Source organism: Salvia hispanica, chromosome 6 (genome assembly GCF_029641045.1).
Source record: "Salvia hispanica isolate PSC_SH4W2 chromosome 6, Shi_PSC_v1, whole genome shotgun sequence".
Taxonomy (NCBI): domain Eukaryota; kingdom Viridiplantae; phylum Streptophyta; class Magnoliopsida; order Lamiales; family Lamiaceae; genus Salvia; species Salvia hispanica.
The window spans coordinates 1,638,370-1,654,723 of record NC_142697.1 but is presented as its reverse complement, the minus strand read 5'-3'; the positions used below and the strand labels follow the sequence as shown (position 1 = coordinate 1,654,723).

At 39.0% G+C, this 16,354-nt stretch overlaps 2 long non-coding RNA genes and 1 pseudogene across 3 annotated transcripts; 2 read left to right on the top strand and 1 right to left on the bottom strand.

The window, feature by feature from the left end:
* The first annotated feature begins 6,482 nt into the window (after positions 1–6,482).
* Positions 6,483–10,068, top strand: LOC125207926 (putative disease resistance protein At4g27220; annotated as a pseudogene). Its single transcript, XR_016132530.1, has 2 exons — positions 6,483–6,576; positions 6,912–10,068. The product of XR_016132530.1 is annotated as a putative disease resistance protein At4g27220 (transcript).
* Positions 10,069–13,199: 3,131 nt separating this feature from the next.
* Positions 13,200–15,268, bottom strand: LOC125208260 (uncharacterized). The gene is made up of 3 exons (XR_007174077.2): positions 14,836–15,268; positions 14,689–14,764; positions 13,200–13,345 (listed from the first exon to the last, which is right to left on the bottom strand). It is a non-coding gene; the product is annotated as an uncharacterized LOC125208260 (long non-coding RNA).
* Positions 14,848–15,477, top strand: LOC125208259 (uncharacterized). Its single transcript, XR_007174076.2, has 2 exons — positions 14,848–14,977; positions 15,249–15,477. It is a non-coding gene; the product is annotated as an uncharacterized LOC125208259 (long non-coding RNA).
* The last annotated feature ends 877 nt before the right edge of the window (positions 15,478–16,354 follow it).

Here is a 16,354-nt window from a genome sequence, read left to right as displayed (position 1 = left end):
GGAACGAGTCTTCCTCACCAAGGTGGGCGTACTTCAGGTTTTCTGGTAGCTTCTTCAACTCGACTTGTGGGGGTAGTGTGTCTGTAGGTAGATGATTCTTTGTAGCATCCCCTTCTTGGTCCAGTTCATCACCGGGGACCTCTTCTATACTGGCTGGTAGTGAAGCCCCTGCTACTCCCGCAAATTCTGATTTTTGGCAGAAGTCTCGAATTGCTCCTTCGATTTCCTCGTCAGTTAACCCTTGGCTACTGATCAGATCGCACCATGCGGCTGCTTCCACATCTGCCTGTTCATATACATCTAGAGCCCGAAGTTTCTCCTGCAATAACTCGGTCTCAAGAAAATCTTGGACTAGGGGGTCAATTACATCAACAAAGCATAGTTTTTTAGAATCTATAGGTTTTTTCATGGCTTCATTGATATCAAAAACAAAATTTTCACCATTAAAATCAATACATATCGTCCCCTTAGCCATATCCACTATTGTCTTGGCTGTTCTCAAAAATTGTCTCCCTAACAGTATCCCGCTAGAATCCCTAGCTTCAGGTTCACTCATCTTAATCACATAAAAATAAGAAGGGTACGTAAAATCATGAACCTTTACCAACACATTCTCTAACACACCCTCAGGATTTATGCATGACCTATCAGCCAATTGGATCAACACCCCAGTGTTCGACAACTTTACCCCCCAGTTTATGAGAAGTAATTCGACTTCTGGCCAGTGGAGACCGAAGATACTTCCACGAGGATCTATACTCGTGACCACTCGTTCTGGCCTGTCAACAGCCCTGTTTGACTTAGGCACGAGTAGTGACAAAGAGCAAGACACCATAGAGGGACCAATACCAATACCACTGATCCAGTTCGAAGAGGAACACGAGAATATGGCTGATCCAGTGGATGACGATCCAGAGCTCGCAACGTTGAACGCGCATGCCAATTGTTATGGGTAAAGTGAATATACCTAGGTCGGCTCTCTTGGGTGGTAGTTTTTCCTACACAATAGCTAACGCTATTCCTTCCACCATGATTTTTCCATCCTCCCGAGCCTTCCCGGCTATGAATTCCTTGATGAACTTCCCCAGCGGGGGTAGTTTTAGGGCTTGGAGGAATGGTATAGTAACATCCAGCTTTCCAAAAATCGATAGGAAATCCACAGGGTTCTCTTTCTTCCTCTTTGTAACAAACCGATAAGGAAACGGTTTCTCCCCCTTAGCTCTTCAGCAAGCCATGTCGGATTTTCCTTGGGTGTCTCATGGGTCAGAGGTTCTGGAATGGGTACTATTTTTCTTCAGGATACTCGTTCCCAGGCAGTGTTTCTTTCGTCTTTCCTCCTTCCGTAGGCTCCTTGTCAAGGAGAAATGGTTCCTCCATCTGGGTAGAGGCCTCTTGAGTTCTTCCACTGAGACGGTTTCACTCAGTACCTTCGTGTTACTGGACTCCCCCATTGGTTTCTTGAGCTGGGGTCCCTCATAAGCAGTTCCAGACCTCAATGTGATTTTACTCACGTTTCCCTGAGTTTCCTTTTAGTTCGCCCACCGAATTTGCGAGCTGGGCTAGCTGTCTGTTCATCATATTTATGTTCGCCCTATGCTCCTTCTGGGCACTTTGCATCCCCTGCACTACTTTGTTATTGGACTGCAGATCATTCTTTATACTCTGCTGTGAAGCGCGCATCTCCCCCTTCATGTCTTCCATAGACCTCCTTGACCTGTTTGGGTAATGGGACTGATTTGAACCTTGATGCTGGTTGTAATGGGGTGGTGGGTTTTGCTGGTAGTTCTGGAAATTTTGTTGGTTTTGGTTCGGTGGGTATTGGTTATACTGGGCAGGAGGGTTGTACTGGTCTTGGTTGTGTTGGTTCTGGTTCTGGTTTTGGAATTGGTTTTGGCCTTGAAACTGATTTTGGTTTTGGTTATGGGACTGATTTTGGTTCTGGTTTTGAGGACCTTGTTATACTAGTTCTGGTAGTTTTGGTAGTTCCTCTGGTGGGGGGGGTACATATACATGGTTCGGATTCTGGTTTTGGGGGTTTTGGTTCTGAGGTTGTTGGTTCCTTCCTGCCCAGTTAGACTGGTGGTCAGGATTAGTTGGGCCACGGTTGAAATTTTGGTTCTGGTTGGGGTTGGGTTGGTTCTGCCCTTGGTCCCATCTTCCCATCGAATATTTGGGTGGTCCCTCTATGGTGCGTCTCGCTGCTTTCCCAGAATCCAATTCCCATTTGAATTGTAGTAGCCTGCGGCATTGGCTTGCTCCATATTAGGCAGGTCGGTTGGCTGGTTGTAAGGCATCTCTGGAGCCTGGTTGCCTCCAATTGGAGAAGGTGGTGGTGTATTCTGCTTAATTGCGCTCAGTAGCTCCTTCTTTATTTTTCCATTTTTAGATCCATCATCTCTTCCTGGTTAGTAGCCGAAGCACTCGCTATTTTCTCCCTATTGTACTCGTCCCTTGTGTGGTCGTACGTCTTCTTTGCATTCAACAATTTGTTCAAGACCTTCTTTGCCTCACTGACCCTCAGCGTCGTGAAGTCTCCACCTGACGACGAATTTGCCAGATCTTTAGTTTCCTTGTTCACCCCTTCGTAGAATGTGTGATGCACCTCTATCTCCTTCATGGCGATGGTTTGGGCATGACTCCAAAAGACTCATGTATTTGTCCCAGTACTCGCTCAGGGTCTCATCATACTCTTGCTTAATGCATGATATCTTCCTCTTCAGTGCACTTGTCTTTGACCAAGGAAAATATTCAGACAGGAATGCTGACTTGAAGTCGGCCCATGTGTTGATGGAGTCGGCTGGTAGGCGCATGAACCAAGTGTTGGCCTCCCCCTTCAGGACAAACGTTAGAGCCTTCAGTCGGTAATCATCCTTCGTTGCCCCCGTTGGTCTCCTCTGTGCCTTACAAATCTTGCAGAATTCATTAAGGAACTTGTAGGGTCCCTCGTAACTCTTCCCACAGTAGGTTGGCAGAATTGCAATAACATGGAGTCTAACATTACAGGCTGTTTGGCCTGGAGTGACCATTATGGCTTGCGGAGGATCTACGTTGGCATGCGCGTTCAACGTTGCGAGCTCTGGATTGTCATGAACTGGATCAACCATATTCTTGTGTTCCTCTTCGAACTGAATCAGTGGTATTGGTATTGGTCCCTCTATGATGTCTTGCTCTTCGTCACTACTCGTGACCACTCGTTCTGGCATGTCAACAGCATAAGAGCTCTAGGTTTTCAGCCGGGTGTGTTAAAGCAAGGGTTTATTCATCTGATCGGGATGAAAATCCTAACCGAGCTGAGTCGTTGGCACGACAACCTGAACCTGAGTATCAATAAAATTCCTCAACCCACTTCTACTGTCTAGTATAGTGGATGTAAGGGTCAAATCCCACAAGGATGGACACGTTGGGATAACTGTGGTGATATTCCTAGGTGGTTTTAGTTAGCTACCACGCTTTTGGGTTGAGATTCTACCTAGGCAGGAAATTAAAGGTGTACTCTACTGACTAGTGGGCGTAAAATTGATCGACATGTGGCTGTGTACGTGAAAATAGGGGACAAGGTGTTTTGGGTGCATGTGGAAAGTAGACAGTTACTAAATAAGGAAACATGGAATAGCAGAGGATATGTAGTGGCTGGGTGGCAACGTCTGACAGGTCTGGAAGGTACAAACTGAAAAAGCAAAGGACAAAAGTAAAAAGTAACTAAAAAGCAAAAGTGGTCCAAAGCAAAAGTGGATTGTGATGTTTTCTTCTTCAACAAGTATTAACAGAAATCATATGAACAAAAACTCCATGGATAAACTCGGGTTCACAACTTCAAACATAAGATCCATTAATTAAAATGCTTAAACTTAAGATTAACGACTATTAACTCCAGATTACTCCTACTGGCTAATATGCAAGGTGGTGATGACAACGCAAAACAGGAAACTCATGCACGAAACTTAAACTGGAACATGAACCTTGAAATTTTCAATCTACAACTCCAGATTTAACCTACTTAAGCAAAAACAAGCATAACCACTTAGAACATAAAAGCGATAACTAGATCTAACTTTCCTAGGCAGAATGAAACAACTTCAAACCAAAGAGAGATGTGTAAAACAAATTTCATGACTAGAAACGTTCGGATCTCGACGAAATACTTCAAAAGAGAAAAAGAGTTAAGTTTGCAACTGATCCAATGAAAGAAAGCAAGTAAAGATTGTTTTTGCCACTTCGGGCGATGAAACTGCTACTACTACGGATTAGACTGGCTGGAAAGGTGGTTCTCCGGTGGACTCTTGGACTTCAAGTGATCATGGTTGTGGCGAGGAACAAGAAGATATGGATTATGCTGAAGGAACTGATCTTTCCGAGAGAGAATTCTAACTAAGTGTAGTGGCCGAACTCCTTTTCTCTCTCCAAGTGACTTCTTTTATAGGGAGACTTGCCCTTGCTTTTAGGGTAGACTCCCTTCGCGAATTGACTTTTCTGCCCTTGTTATTGATCATCCCAGCTATCCTTCTTCTCTATCTCGAGCCTTTTCTCTGGCATGCGCCTTGGTCAGTATTGCACCCTTCTTGCACTCTTTTCACCTGCATCGTCCGAACCGTCTCCCACTAACTTGGACCCATTTATCCTGCACACTTAAGCAACTATTTTGCGGATAATACATGCAAATCATGACATACTCACCAGTAACCAAGGCTTAGAATATGACTTATCAAATATATTAGTTCAAAGTAAATGTACTCCATAAAAAAAAATAAGAGGGAACATCTTTTAGGTCCACGAACTTTGCCAAAGTATCATTTTAGGTCCGTGCAGTCTACTACAAGTTAATATCATTTGAAGTATTTTGAACTTTTTCCAGACAAAAATGCCCTTAAGGCCTTCAAAGGACAATTTGAACAATTCTTTCGCCACTAATCTTGTGTCAAAGATCAAGAGTCCAATAATTTTTTTACGGAGTACTATTTAATTCAATTACCATCCCAATTAAATTTAAATATAACTAAAATTTGTCATAAAAAATATGAGTTAATTTTTCAATTATTAGATGACCAATTATTTAGGGATAGTGAATTGGAACTTGATACTTTATTTTAATTTTTCAACCTAACCTGCATTTTAAGAACTTACTATTGGTGATTTGTAAATTATATTAGTTTATTTGTTTTGAAATTAGATATCTATTAATTTGGATTGTCATTCGAAGTATTAATTATATGAATTTCAGAATGGAGATCAATTACCATTCAAATTGAATTTAAATATAGAAATTTGCTGTTAAAAATTGTTGGACTCTCGGTCTTTGACGCAAGATGAGTGGCGAAAGAATTATCCAAATTGTCGTTTGAGGGCCTTAAGGGCATTTTCGTCCATAAAAAGTTCAAAATACCTCAAATGATATTAACTTGTTGTTGACGGACCTAAAATGATATTTTTAAAGTTCATGAATCTAAAATGATACTTTGACAAAGTTCGTGAACCTAAAAAGAAGTTACCTCATGAAACAAACAACGCTAAACGTACTTCAATCGGTGTTGATGATCATATAAAATTTGTACATAAATGCATATATATTATAAATACATTATGTATAGGAAACCAAAATGTTACTACCATATTTTGGTATTTTTTCAAAAAAGGTGAAATAGTAAATGTCATATTAGGTGAGATTAGTCTACGAAGTTGCAGTACACAGCTGGCGATTCGCCAGCTTCACCCAGTGCAACCTGGCGACTCGCCAGGACCATCGCCCACAAATGCCGTAAGCAGCTGGCGACTCGCCAGCTTCACCACTCAACGAACCAGGCGACCCGCCAGTTTCGGCCGACAGTTCTAAAGAAGGAAATTCGAACCCTATAACGAATATATTCATGGGACGCCTCATTCAACATTCTACACGTCTCTTACCCCAAAAATACTAGTTTTTCACTTAGGAAGAAGAGATGAATGAGTATTCATCGCAAGATTGAAGACGAGGCCTCTAATCCACCTAATCCAATTCTAGGAGTTTCTACCTTTAGTTTTGCTTTGTTCATACAATGTTATTGAATATTTCTTTGAATGCTTATTTGACTTTTGTGATGAACATGAGTAGCTAAATTCTCCGTAGTGTTCTACGGGGGAGATATAATGATTCTTATGTTTAATTGATTTCCGTTTTCAAAGCCTTGGATCGTGTAGTTATTTTGACTTCTCTTGTGCTTATACATTTATTTGATCGATCACCTTATAAATGCATGTGAATTTTACTACAATACTTTGGAAATGAGTAGTTTAATTTGAAAGAAGAGAAGTGAGTTCACGATAGCCATTACGAGGTCGAAATGGCAGCCGAAGAGCTCACGATCCCCTTTCAGATTCCATTTGGAGCAGTGAGTTCACACGAGGGACATGTTATTCTTAAAAAAATACCACTCTTATTATTATTATTCAAAAACTGCATGACTAAGTCCAAGTCAACTTCATATTGGATCTCTCTTTCGGTTCCTCCTTTGTGCAGCATCATATTCAAACATCTTGTGATTCTCTCTTTCTAGATCTACAATTCTATATTTCAATCTCAGCTCAAACCTTCACATCTCTCAGGTAACAATTCTCATACTAATTTTACATCTCTGCTTTTATTTGTTCGTTTTAACAAGATCGTGCTAATATTTCGGGAAATGAAAGTTTTAATTTCTTGTATTACATGTAAAATGAAGAAAATTTTGAATGTTTATCGTAAATTCTAACATCTTGCTTGTAGATTGCTAGTGCTTAGCATCATTTTGAATAATTATCGTAAAACTCTAACATCTTGCTTTGTTCATTCCTTACAAATTCATTTTCGGACTTGATAGATGCTTGCTAGAAAAATGAAACTGTAGCTATTTTTCTCATCTAATAATTCTTGTTTTGGTTTACGTTTACTCTGGGAAAAGCAAAGTGGTGAATATGTTAAGCCAGATTTTGGAGCCAATTTTGACAAAGGTATGGGAGTCAATTTTGTCAAAGTTGGTGGAACAAACGGCGGATAATGCACACAACAATCTCAAAAGTATAAAGGAGTTTGAGCTCAATCTAAAAGCTCTGCAGAAAAAATTGAAGTCATTGTGTGCTAAGGCATCTGATGTTGAGGAGGAAATCAAGAACTCAGAGCTTTCTGGTCGAAAGAAAAGGAAGCGTGAAGTTGAGGAGTGGTTGGAAGAAGTGAGGTCCATTGAAAATCAAGTTGTTGAGTTGGGGACTGAAGTGGAATCCGAAGGATTTATTGTGAGATTGATGGATGGAGAGTTGCCAGCTAAACTAAATAATGAGGTTGACTTGCTTGTTGAGCAAAGTCGGAATTTTGGTGAACTTGCCCTTGATGTTTGTGGAAGTAGGGGAGATAAGTTGTTGACAAATGGGATGGTTGGTGAAGTTTTTAATGAAAATTTGGAAACGATTTTGACACTTTTGGAGAGCGGGCAAGTGTCGAGCATTGGTGTTTGTGGCATGGGTGGTATGGGAAAAACGACACTGGCAAAACACATTCACAATCGACTCCTCCAACACTTTCAGGGACGTGTGATTTGGGTTACAGTCTCTCAAGAATTTAGTGTTATGATTTTACAAGATAAAATTGCTCGCTTTATAGGTTTGGACTTTTGGGGTGAGGATAATGAAGAATTAAGGGCGGCAAGACTCCATACAACTTTGTCTCAGATGAAGAATTCAGTGCTGATATTAGATGATGTGTGGGAAAATATTGATCTTTTAAAGGTTGGATGTCCCGTTTCTGTCGAGTGTTGCAGGCTGATTATAACCACTCGCTCCTTAGAAGTGTGTCGTCAAATTTGTTGCCAAAAAGTGATTCAAGTGAAAAAACTATATCATCATGAGGCATGGGAATTATTCAATGAAATGCTAAGAAATGTGATAGAACTTGATTCTTCAGCAGAAGAGATTGCCAGATCTGTGGCAGAATTGTGTGGTGGTCTGCCCCTAGCAATTGTTACAGTGGCTGCAAGCATGAGGGGCGAAAGAGCCATTCATACATGGAGAAATGCATATGTAGAACTAAAAGAACGTGTTTCAGGGAATGATGGCATGGGAGAGGGTGAGGTTTATAAAGTATTGAAATATAGTTTTGATCGGTTGAATAGGAATCATCATAGTCAGAGTAATGAGTTCAATACATTACAACATTGTTTCTTGTATTGCGCGTTATATCCTGAAGATAAAGAAATAATGAGAGAGGATTTGGTTAGACAGTTCATTTCAGGAGGATTGTTGGATGAAAGAAAGACAAGGAGAGCGCAAGTTGAGCAAGGACGTTCCATATTGGATAAATTAGTGAATGTGTGCCTATTGGAAAGTTGTGTTGATCTTGATTATGTGGAATGCGTGAAGATGCATGATCTTGTAAGAAGTATGGCATTGAAGATATGTGAGGGGAAATATATGGTAAGAGCAGGTGATGAGTCTTTAAATGAAATTCCGAAAGAAGCAGAATGGGCAAAGGATCTGGAGAAGGTGTCCTTAATGAGCAGTGGCATAATGAGAATTGAAGAAGGAAAGTCTCCCGATTGTCCTAAGCTCTCAACATTGCTTTTATTGGGTAATTATATGTTGGATTTTATCCCAGATTCATTCTTTTCTAAAATGCAAGGACTATGCACTCTTAATTTGCGCACCACTTGCATAACGGAGCTGCCAAACTCAATCTGTGCCTTGAAGAGCCTCAAGTCATTGCTCCTTGAGTGGTGTCATAAGCTAGAAAATGTGCCATACTTGGGAGAGATGACAGAACTCAGGGAGTTGAACCTCTCGCATACAGCCATCAAGGAAGTCCCTGAAGGAGTTAAGCAATTAGTCAATCTCAAATTCCTTGCAATGGATGCGCCTGAATTAGAGATGCTTCCAGAAGGATTGTTTCTTAAACTTGGGAATCTTCAGTACTTAGATTTACCATTCCATATGGTCGTAGAAGTTGAAGAAATTGCTAATCTGGAACTGCTAGAGGAGTTTAGTGGAAGAGTGAAAAGTGTGAATGATTTTAATTCTTTGATTACAAGTTGGGGAAGTCAGGTGCATGGCACTTGTTACGTAATATTAGTGGGATCGTATGATGAAGATACATTTGAAATATTAGGATCAGGTGATTGTAAAGAGTTATTCTTGTCCGAATGCAACCTTAAAGATGAGGTAGTATTAGCAGAGGGAATTAAGCAGCTAACAATCAGTAAATGTGAGGATCTGAGCATATGCTTTGTGGATGGATTGGAGGGATTGAAAATTGAATGTTGTAGAGGTATAGAGTACATTTTGAAGAAATGTCAAATGGCTACTCGCTGGGTTGGATGATATGAAGGGGTTGGTCAAAAAGGGGGAAATAGGAGCATCAGATGCACTTGCACAACCTGTGTTTTCCTCTCTGACTAAGCTAAGTATTGAAAAGTGTAACAAGATGAGGATACCACTACCCGGAGCTCCCAACCTTGAAGTTATTCATATCAGAAAGTGTGATGAAATAGAAGAGATATTCGAAGATGAAGGACTAAGTTCCCTCACCCTCCCTAAATTAAAAACCTTATTGTTAGATGAGCTGCCAAGGCTGAGGAAGCTGGGGATACTCCTATCAGGAGTTCCCAACCTTAAATTTATTTCTGTGAGAAAGTGTGGAGAAATAGAAGAGATATTCGGAGATGAAGGTTCAAGTTCCCTCACCCTCCCCGAATTAAAACAGTTGCCGTTGGAAGAGCTTCCAAAACTGAAGAGTCCATGCAAGGGAACAGCAGCCATCATTTGCAACTCCGTTGAAGCTATCTGCATAAAAGAGTGCCCAAGATTGATGAACAAACTTCCTGTGGTTGTGGATTCGGCTGTGCCTCGACGATGTAAGATAAAGGTGAGCCCCAGAACTGTGGGAATCTTTGGAGTCGGACGATCCCAACTTCTCTCTGTTTTCCGTATCTGATAGATTTTTTATTTAATAATGCATTGTTTTTGGCGCAAATGTTTCTAGATTATGTTTTGTAATAACACTATACATTCCCTTTGCTTATGCGTCAGCAAACCCATATCCATATTTCCACAACTTCAGAAATTGATGATACACAATAAGGGTCCGTTTGGTTTGCCATTTAGCTGATTCGAGAGGGCCATATCCTACGTTTGGTTTGTAATAAAACAAAATTGTCTGGCCCGCCAATTGACTTTTATGCTCTCCGAAGAGCATCTCCAAAGAAAGGGTAAATGGAAAGATAAAGGGAAATAAATACCATATTTATCTTTTCTTCCACCCGCAGTGAGATACCCTATAGCCTGCCTTATAATTTTAACTCCTATTTTATTTTTTATTTTTTATGTTTGCAAATATATCAATTAGCAAGAATAAATATAAAAACACCACAAAGTATTGTCAGTATTTATTTTTTATTTTTTATGTTTTATGGTTGCAAATATGGTAAATCGTCGGAATTCATTATTGAATTTATAGAGAAATTGAGATGGGGAAGAGAGTGGAGTGAAAGGTGTGAAATGAAGTAAAAGAATTGGTGATATGTATAAAAGAAAATTATAAAAAAGAAGTTTTAAAGAAAAATAAAAATGTGTGCATCGTCCGGACCTATCCTCCTTGCCGGGCAATGGGGCGAAAGATAGGCCGGAGGATGAAAAAAATGGTTCATCATCCGCGAACGATGCATAGGGCGCGGACTAAGGAAATCGCATAGGGCGGGGTGCTGTAGTGGCGCATTAAAGGCGCGCCCGATGAATAGGGTGGGATTTAGGGCGCCTCAATGTAGATGCTCTAGCATCAACAAAATAAAAAATATATCTTCGTTGACCATTCCCAACTACTAGCACAAAAAAGTGAAAAATATAATCAATAATCATCTTTTTTGTGATTGAGAAGAAGACATCTCCGCACTCTCTCGTGTCTGTTCACTCGTCCCGTCATTGGGCATCTCGGGTGGGTCTCAACCATGCGGTGTCGTGCGCACTTGGTGGCCATTTCCTGCTCAGTACCCGCATCTATGGCATTTTCCGTCAGTCTCCAAGGCTACACCTTGCTCCTTGAGACGGGCAAAATCCACACAATTGTTAATATATTTTTACTTATATTTTTCAAAAAGTGAATGTTTTCGTCAAATTCATATTTTGGTCACATGTTTAGAATCAAAATTGACCTTTATTCGAGTAATAAATATCGAAATAAGTCTAACCTTTGGAAATTAAAATAAATTATTAATCAAAGGGCCCTTAAAGTTATTTTCAATGTGAAAATAACTTATTCAAGTAGAGCATTTTAGATAATTGGATTTTCTCCCTTGTTTGATTTGCGGCCTTGAAGACTGAAGTTATCCAGATTTTTCATTAAAGCGCTTTTAAGTTTTGTTATTACTAGTCTTCTCAATACTATTCTCTCTCTTACTTTACTATTTCTCCACTTTCACTATTTATTATCATTTTTATAAAATAAGTTCGCAAAAGTGACCGGGATTCCTAAAGTGAGACAGATGAAGTATATTCCAGACTTTCATAATGACCTTTTGTTTGTCTGAAGAAAATTCGAGATATATATGCCTAGTTTTCAATCAGAATGCATAACATATATGCCTATTCGAATCGAGTTTTTAACAAAGCTATGTTAAAATAAGATTAGATCTACGATCTGGGTTTCCTCATAAACTATTTTTCTTAAAAATTACACAATGAAATAAGAATCTAGTAGATTCATCAATAACTTTAAAAGATGGTACACAAAATACAGTAAACTAGTGATATCAAATTGTAATCCATACCTGTCAGGACCGTCCTTTTAGGGTTAATAAATACGGGCGATCGTGATTAAAAGAACTTAAAATAGACGAAGAAAACTAGGGTTTCAATAAAGAGTTTGACTAGAGATGTCAAATAGGTCGGGCTGATTGACTAGAGATGTCAAGTGGACCGGGCCGACCCAACCCAGTCCGGCCCAGACCGTGTGAGCCGGCCCAGGCCCGGCCCGTTACTTAAATAGAGCGGGCCTAGGCTGGGCTTAGCACTTCAAACGGGCTCCAATTGGGCTATTTTACAAACCCAGGCCCGGCCCAGGACCGGCCCTGTACATAACTCTTATAAAATTAGTAATGTAGTGTATTTTATGAATAATCTATGCATAGTTTTTTCATATTAATTTAAATATTTCAAATTGTTGCATATACCAAAATAATTAATTCATCCTCACCCATAAATGTTGTACATATATCTATGTAGAATATTTGAAATTAATTCCTATATTAATGTTGTATATAATATTCTCTTCTCATTATTCTCGATATGAGTATATAACTATAATGTGATGTGATAGCTATAATAAAAGGGGATTTTGAACTAATTGACTAATGTGATAGCTATAATAAAGGAGAATTCCTAGAAATCGTGAGCGTGTCATTAGGTGTTAATCAATGTTTCTTTATAAAATAATATTTCCATAAATTTAGTGATTGCCTAGTTGTTAATTAATTTTTCTTTATAAAAGAATATTTTCATAATTTTAGTGATTGGTTGTTAACTAATTTTTTCTCAATAAAAATAGTGGATCAATTCATACTCCTAGAATTAATCAACATCTCCGTAGTGATGGATTGTTAACTAATTTATCTTTTACAAAATAGTAGATTATAGAACTAAAAATATTTGCATTAATAGAGAGATTCATTATTCCATGATTATAGTGATAGTTAAAATATTTGTATTAATATAGAGATGCATATATATATGCGTGTCAATTCTCTTATTATGATTCCATGATTATAGTGATAATCAAGTTAAATGTTCTATATATGTAATATATGAATAGTATATATACATATGTATATTAATAAGATCATTCTTAGTTCCAATTAATCATTTTGCCGTTTCATATTTCGTTCTCTCCTTCCACAATCGTCCCACTATTCCATTTTCAATCAAAATTTCCATGATTTTGTGTTTTTGGATATGAAATTATGAAGACATTATTTATTTTTTGGGTATGAAATTATGAAGACATTATTTGTTTTTGGAAATGAAATTATGAATACAACATTTGTTTTTCATGGATTTTTTTAAAAATTGTAAATCTAGCCCGGCCCAGCCCGGCCCACTTGACACCTCTAAGTTTGACCAACAATTAATATTCAAAACGATCAAGGGTTTGACATTATCCAAAAAGAATATCAAGTTTTCATGATTCAGAATAAATAAGGTTCAAGCCAAATAAATAACAAGTAAAAACAATATCTTAGCGGAAGCGTTCAAGAGAAAGAGTGGGTCATGTATGAAGACACGACACCAAAGTTCAAGGACAACCAAACAAAACTTAAAATTTTTATTTGCTCAACACCACCAATTGCTCGTCGCACTCAACCTGCACATAAGGAAAACACATGCAGGGCTGAGTACTATAAAATACAGAGCGGGCTTATGCCGAAAACAAGTTATCAAAAGAATATTTATCATGCCATTAATAAGTACCCATCGGGTTTTAGCTTTAGAAAGGCCCAAGGCACAAAAAAAACCATTCCCATTGTAAAAGTCGACTAATCAGTCATTTTTCCATAGACGTTAACTATATCTGCACATACATGACATGGACTGTGGCCACAATCCATGTCACTAGACCGGCCAACCCATAAGATGACACACGGTCTACCATAGGTGTACCCTAATCCAAGTAGAGTTTGCGGCTCTACAAGGATCCGAATTCGATTTATATAATAATGTCAAAAGCCATTTCAGATAGGCACGTTAAACACAAAGCACGCATGATAAATATAGTTTCATTTCCATTGATAAAATATTTAGGATGATGTCCTTATTTAAAAGAGAATCCACCTCGACTGCTTAATCTGAGATTTTATTCTTTCTCTTGTGATCACGATTCACTTGCGAGGAATCACCTTGAGAATTTAAAATCACTCATAAATCAACATGAATCAAACAATAAATAAAATACACGCATCATATGTCTCCAATTATTTTCTCAATTAAGATTTACAAGTTCTTATAGGTATTTCGATTTATTTCCGGCCGATCACACTCCAACACATTATATTAAAAACAGCCCAAAGATATACCACTAACCAGCCTAACAAAAAGGGATCAACACTCTCAGCCCAAGGAATTAAATAATTCGGCCTACTGCTTGAGATTTAAAAGGACTAGCCCAAAAGTCAAATAAAAAATTCCCATTTCTTTACAAACAAAAGAGTGAAAAGGATTTTAATAGCAAGCATATACTCCCCAATTCAAAACACGTACACACTAGCTACTGCCATTCCACTTTTAAATCAAATACTCAAGACTTTAAGGAGTATAGCAAATAGATTTTTTTTTAAAAAAAACTCTCTTCTCCAAAACAGTACACGTATATACCCCTTTCCAGGATACACAAACAATTTATATACTCCCAATTGGAAAAGTAAACCAAAACAGAAAGGTACTCTCCTTTTCAAAAGAAAACCATCGGCTTCTCTCCCAATTTCACAACGCAGAAAGAACAGAAAAAAACAATTTAGAGCTTCGTCGCCCTCACCCACCGCCGTCGCTCAGCGCCGAAGTTGAGTTCTTCAATTAGATTTCAATTCTTTATAGGGCTGTTCTTTGATTGATTTTGCTTCGACCTTATTCGGTTGAGAGATTAAGTGCAGATTGTGGTATAGGGTAGTGGATGCAGTATGAAATCAGATTTTGGGTGGAAAAGGAGTATACCTTCAACAACAGATTGTATACTGATTGGCTTTTAGTGGCTACTGATTTCTCCTCTCTGAATTTGGATTCTTGGTTTCTGTCAAAAAGTTTTCGGTGTCAATGTGAATTTACTTTGTGGAAAAGGAGATGGTGAAATTCTGTAATTACCTTGTGTCAAGAGGGATTCGAGACCAGCAAGGGATTGGATGGTGTGTGGCTGGAACACAAACTGTCAAAACACTCTGCCTCCTCTCTGTTCAAAATTTCCATGAGTTTGATTGGAAAGAGTTGAAATTGGTGAGAGAGAAAGGTGGACTCTTTTTGCTGCTTTCTCTGCCGTGAGTTGTGATTCAAAGTGAAATGAGTGTTTGTGAGAGTGAGGCGGAGAGATTAGGGTATGGGGATTAATATACTGAATAATGTAGGAGTATAATGGATAGTTGATTGAGGAGTTATTCTTGGATGTTATTCAGCAGAGTGGGGATCGGTTATGGAGTGTGAGGAGGGGTGTATAATGGGCAATTGATTTCACAATTTAATTGTGATTGACTAACTTTATTTCTTTGTGATTTTATTCGCAGATCAAAGGAAAGAAGAGAGAAAAACGCGTTGGAGGGAGAAGAGATCTGCACTGAGATCCTCTATTTTCTTACAATTATTTGGTGTAGGATTTGGGCTGTATTTTATTTAAATTGTGTAGCCCATAATTTGTATACTTCACAAGATTGGATTTATTTTATTTATTTAATTTATCGGATCCAACACGGAATCGAGTCCAATAAATATTCCTCAAGGAAACGATTTAATTAAGTTCACGTTGTGATTTTTCCAACACAATTTCGAGCTCACGCAACAAGCTATCACTTATTCCAAAACAAATAAATTCGCCATGCATCAATTATTCAAGAGTTAAGGCCAAAATTGGTCCTAAACATATGATCATTTTACCTTTTTGGTCCTAAACTTTATCTTTTGGATTTTTTGGTCCTTCACATATGAAAATTTGATCATTTTGGTCCTCCGTCTATAGTTCTGTTAATTTTTTAACAGTCAACACGTTTTGTCCAATTTTGACCAGATTAAAATCTTAATTATGATTTTTAAGTCACTAATTATTCCCTAATTATTTTAACAAATTTATCCAGCTTCTTGTCTCACTATAGCTTCACCAGCTCCACCCAATGCAGGAAGTGCCTCTGACCCGCTCACCTGCGGAGACTCCAGACCAGTCGAGTGAGAACTTGTGGGCCTACTCCCACCACTAACCGAGTGTTTCTTCTCTGCAACCTCCAAGTCCAGCTTCTTCCAATCCAAACCTTTCTCGGCCAAACTCAAGCTCGGATTTTGCTCACTCTGACCCCTCCACCGGTCGGATTCAGGCTTTGAGACTCCAGACCCAAATCTCTCATTACGGGTCCAACGATCAGTCTCGGGCCTCGAAAAGCTCGAGCCAAAGCTCGAATTTCTCGCTTGCTGCGGCTGTGAAACAGGCTTCTTCATAGACGCCCAATTGTCCACTTCATCGGCGCGTGATGCTCCGCCGCTGCTTCCCCCAAGTGAGGTGTACGTACCCCCAGCCCGGGATTCACGCGAATCGTGATCAGGTAGGATCGTTTGCTTCTTCATCGACGCCCAATTATCCACCTCATCAACTCGCGAAGGCTGATCGAATTCCGAAACCCTAGAT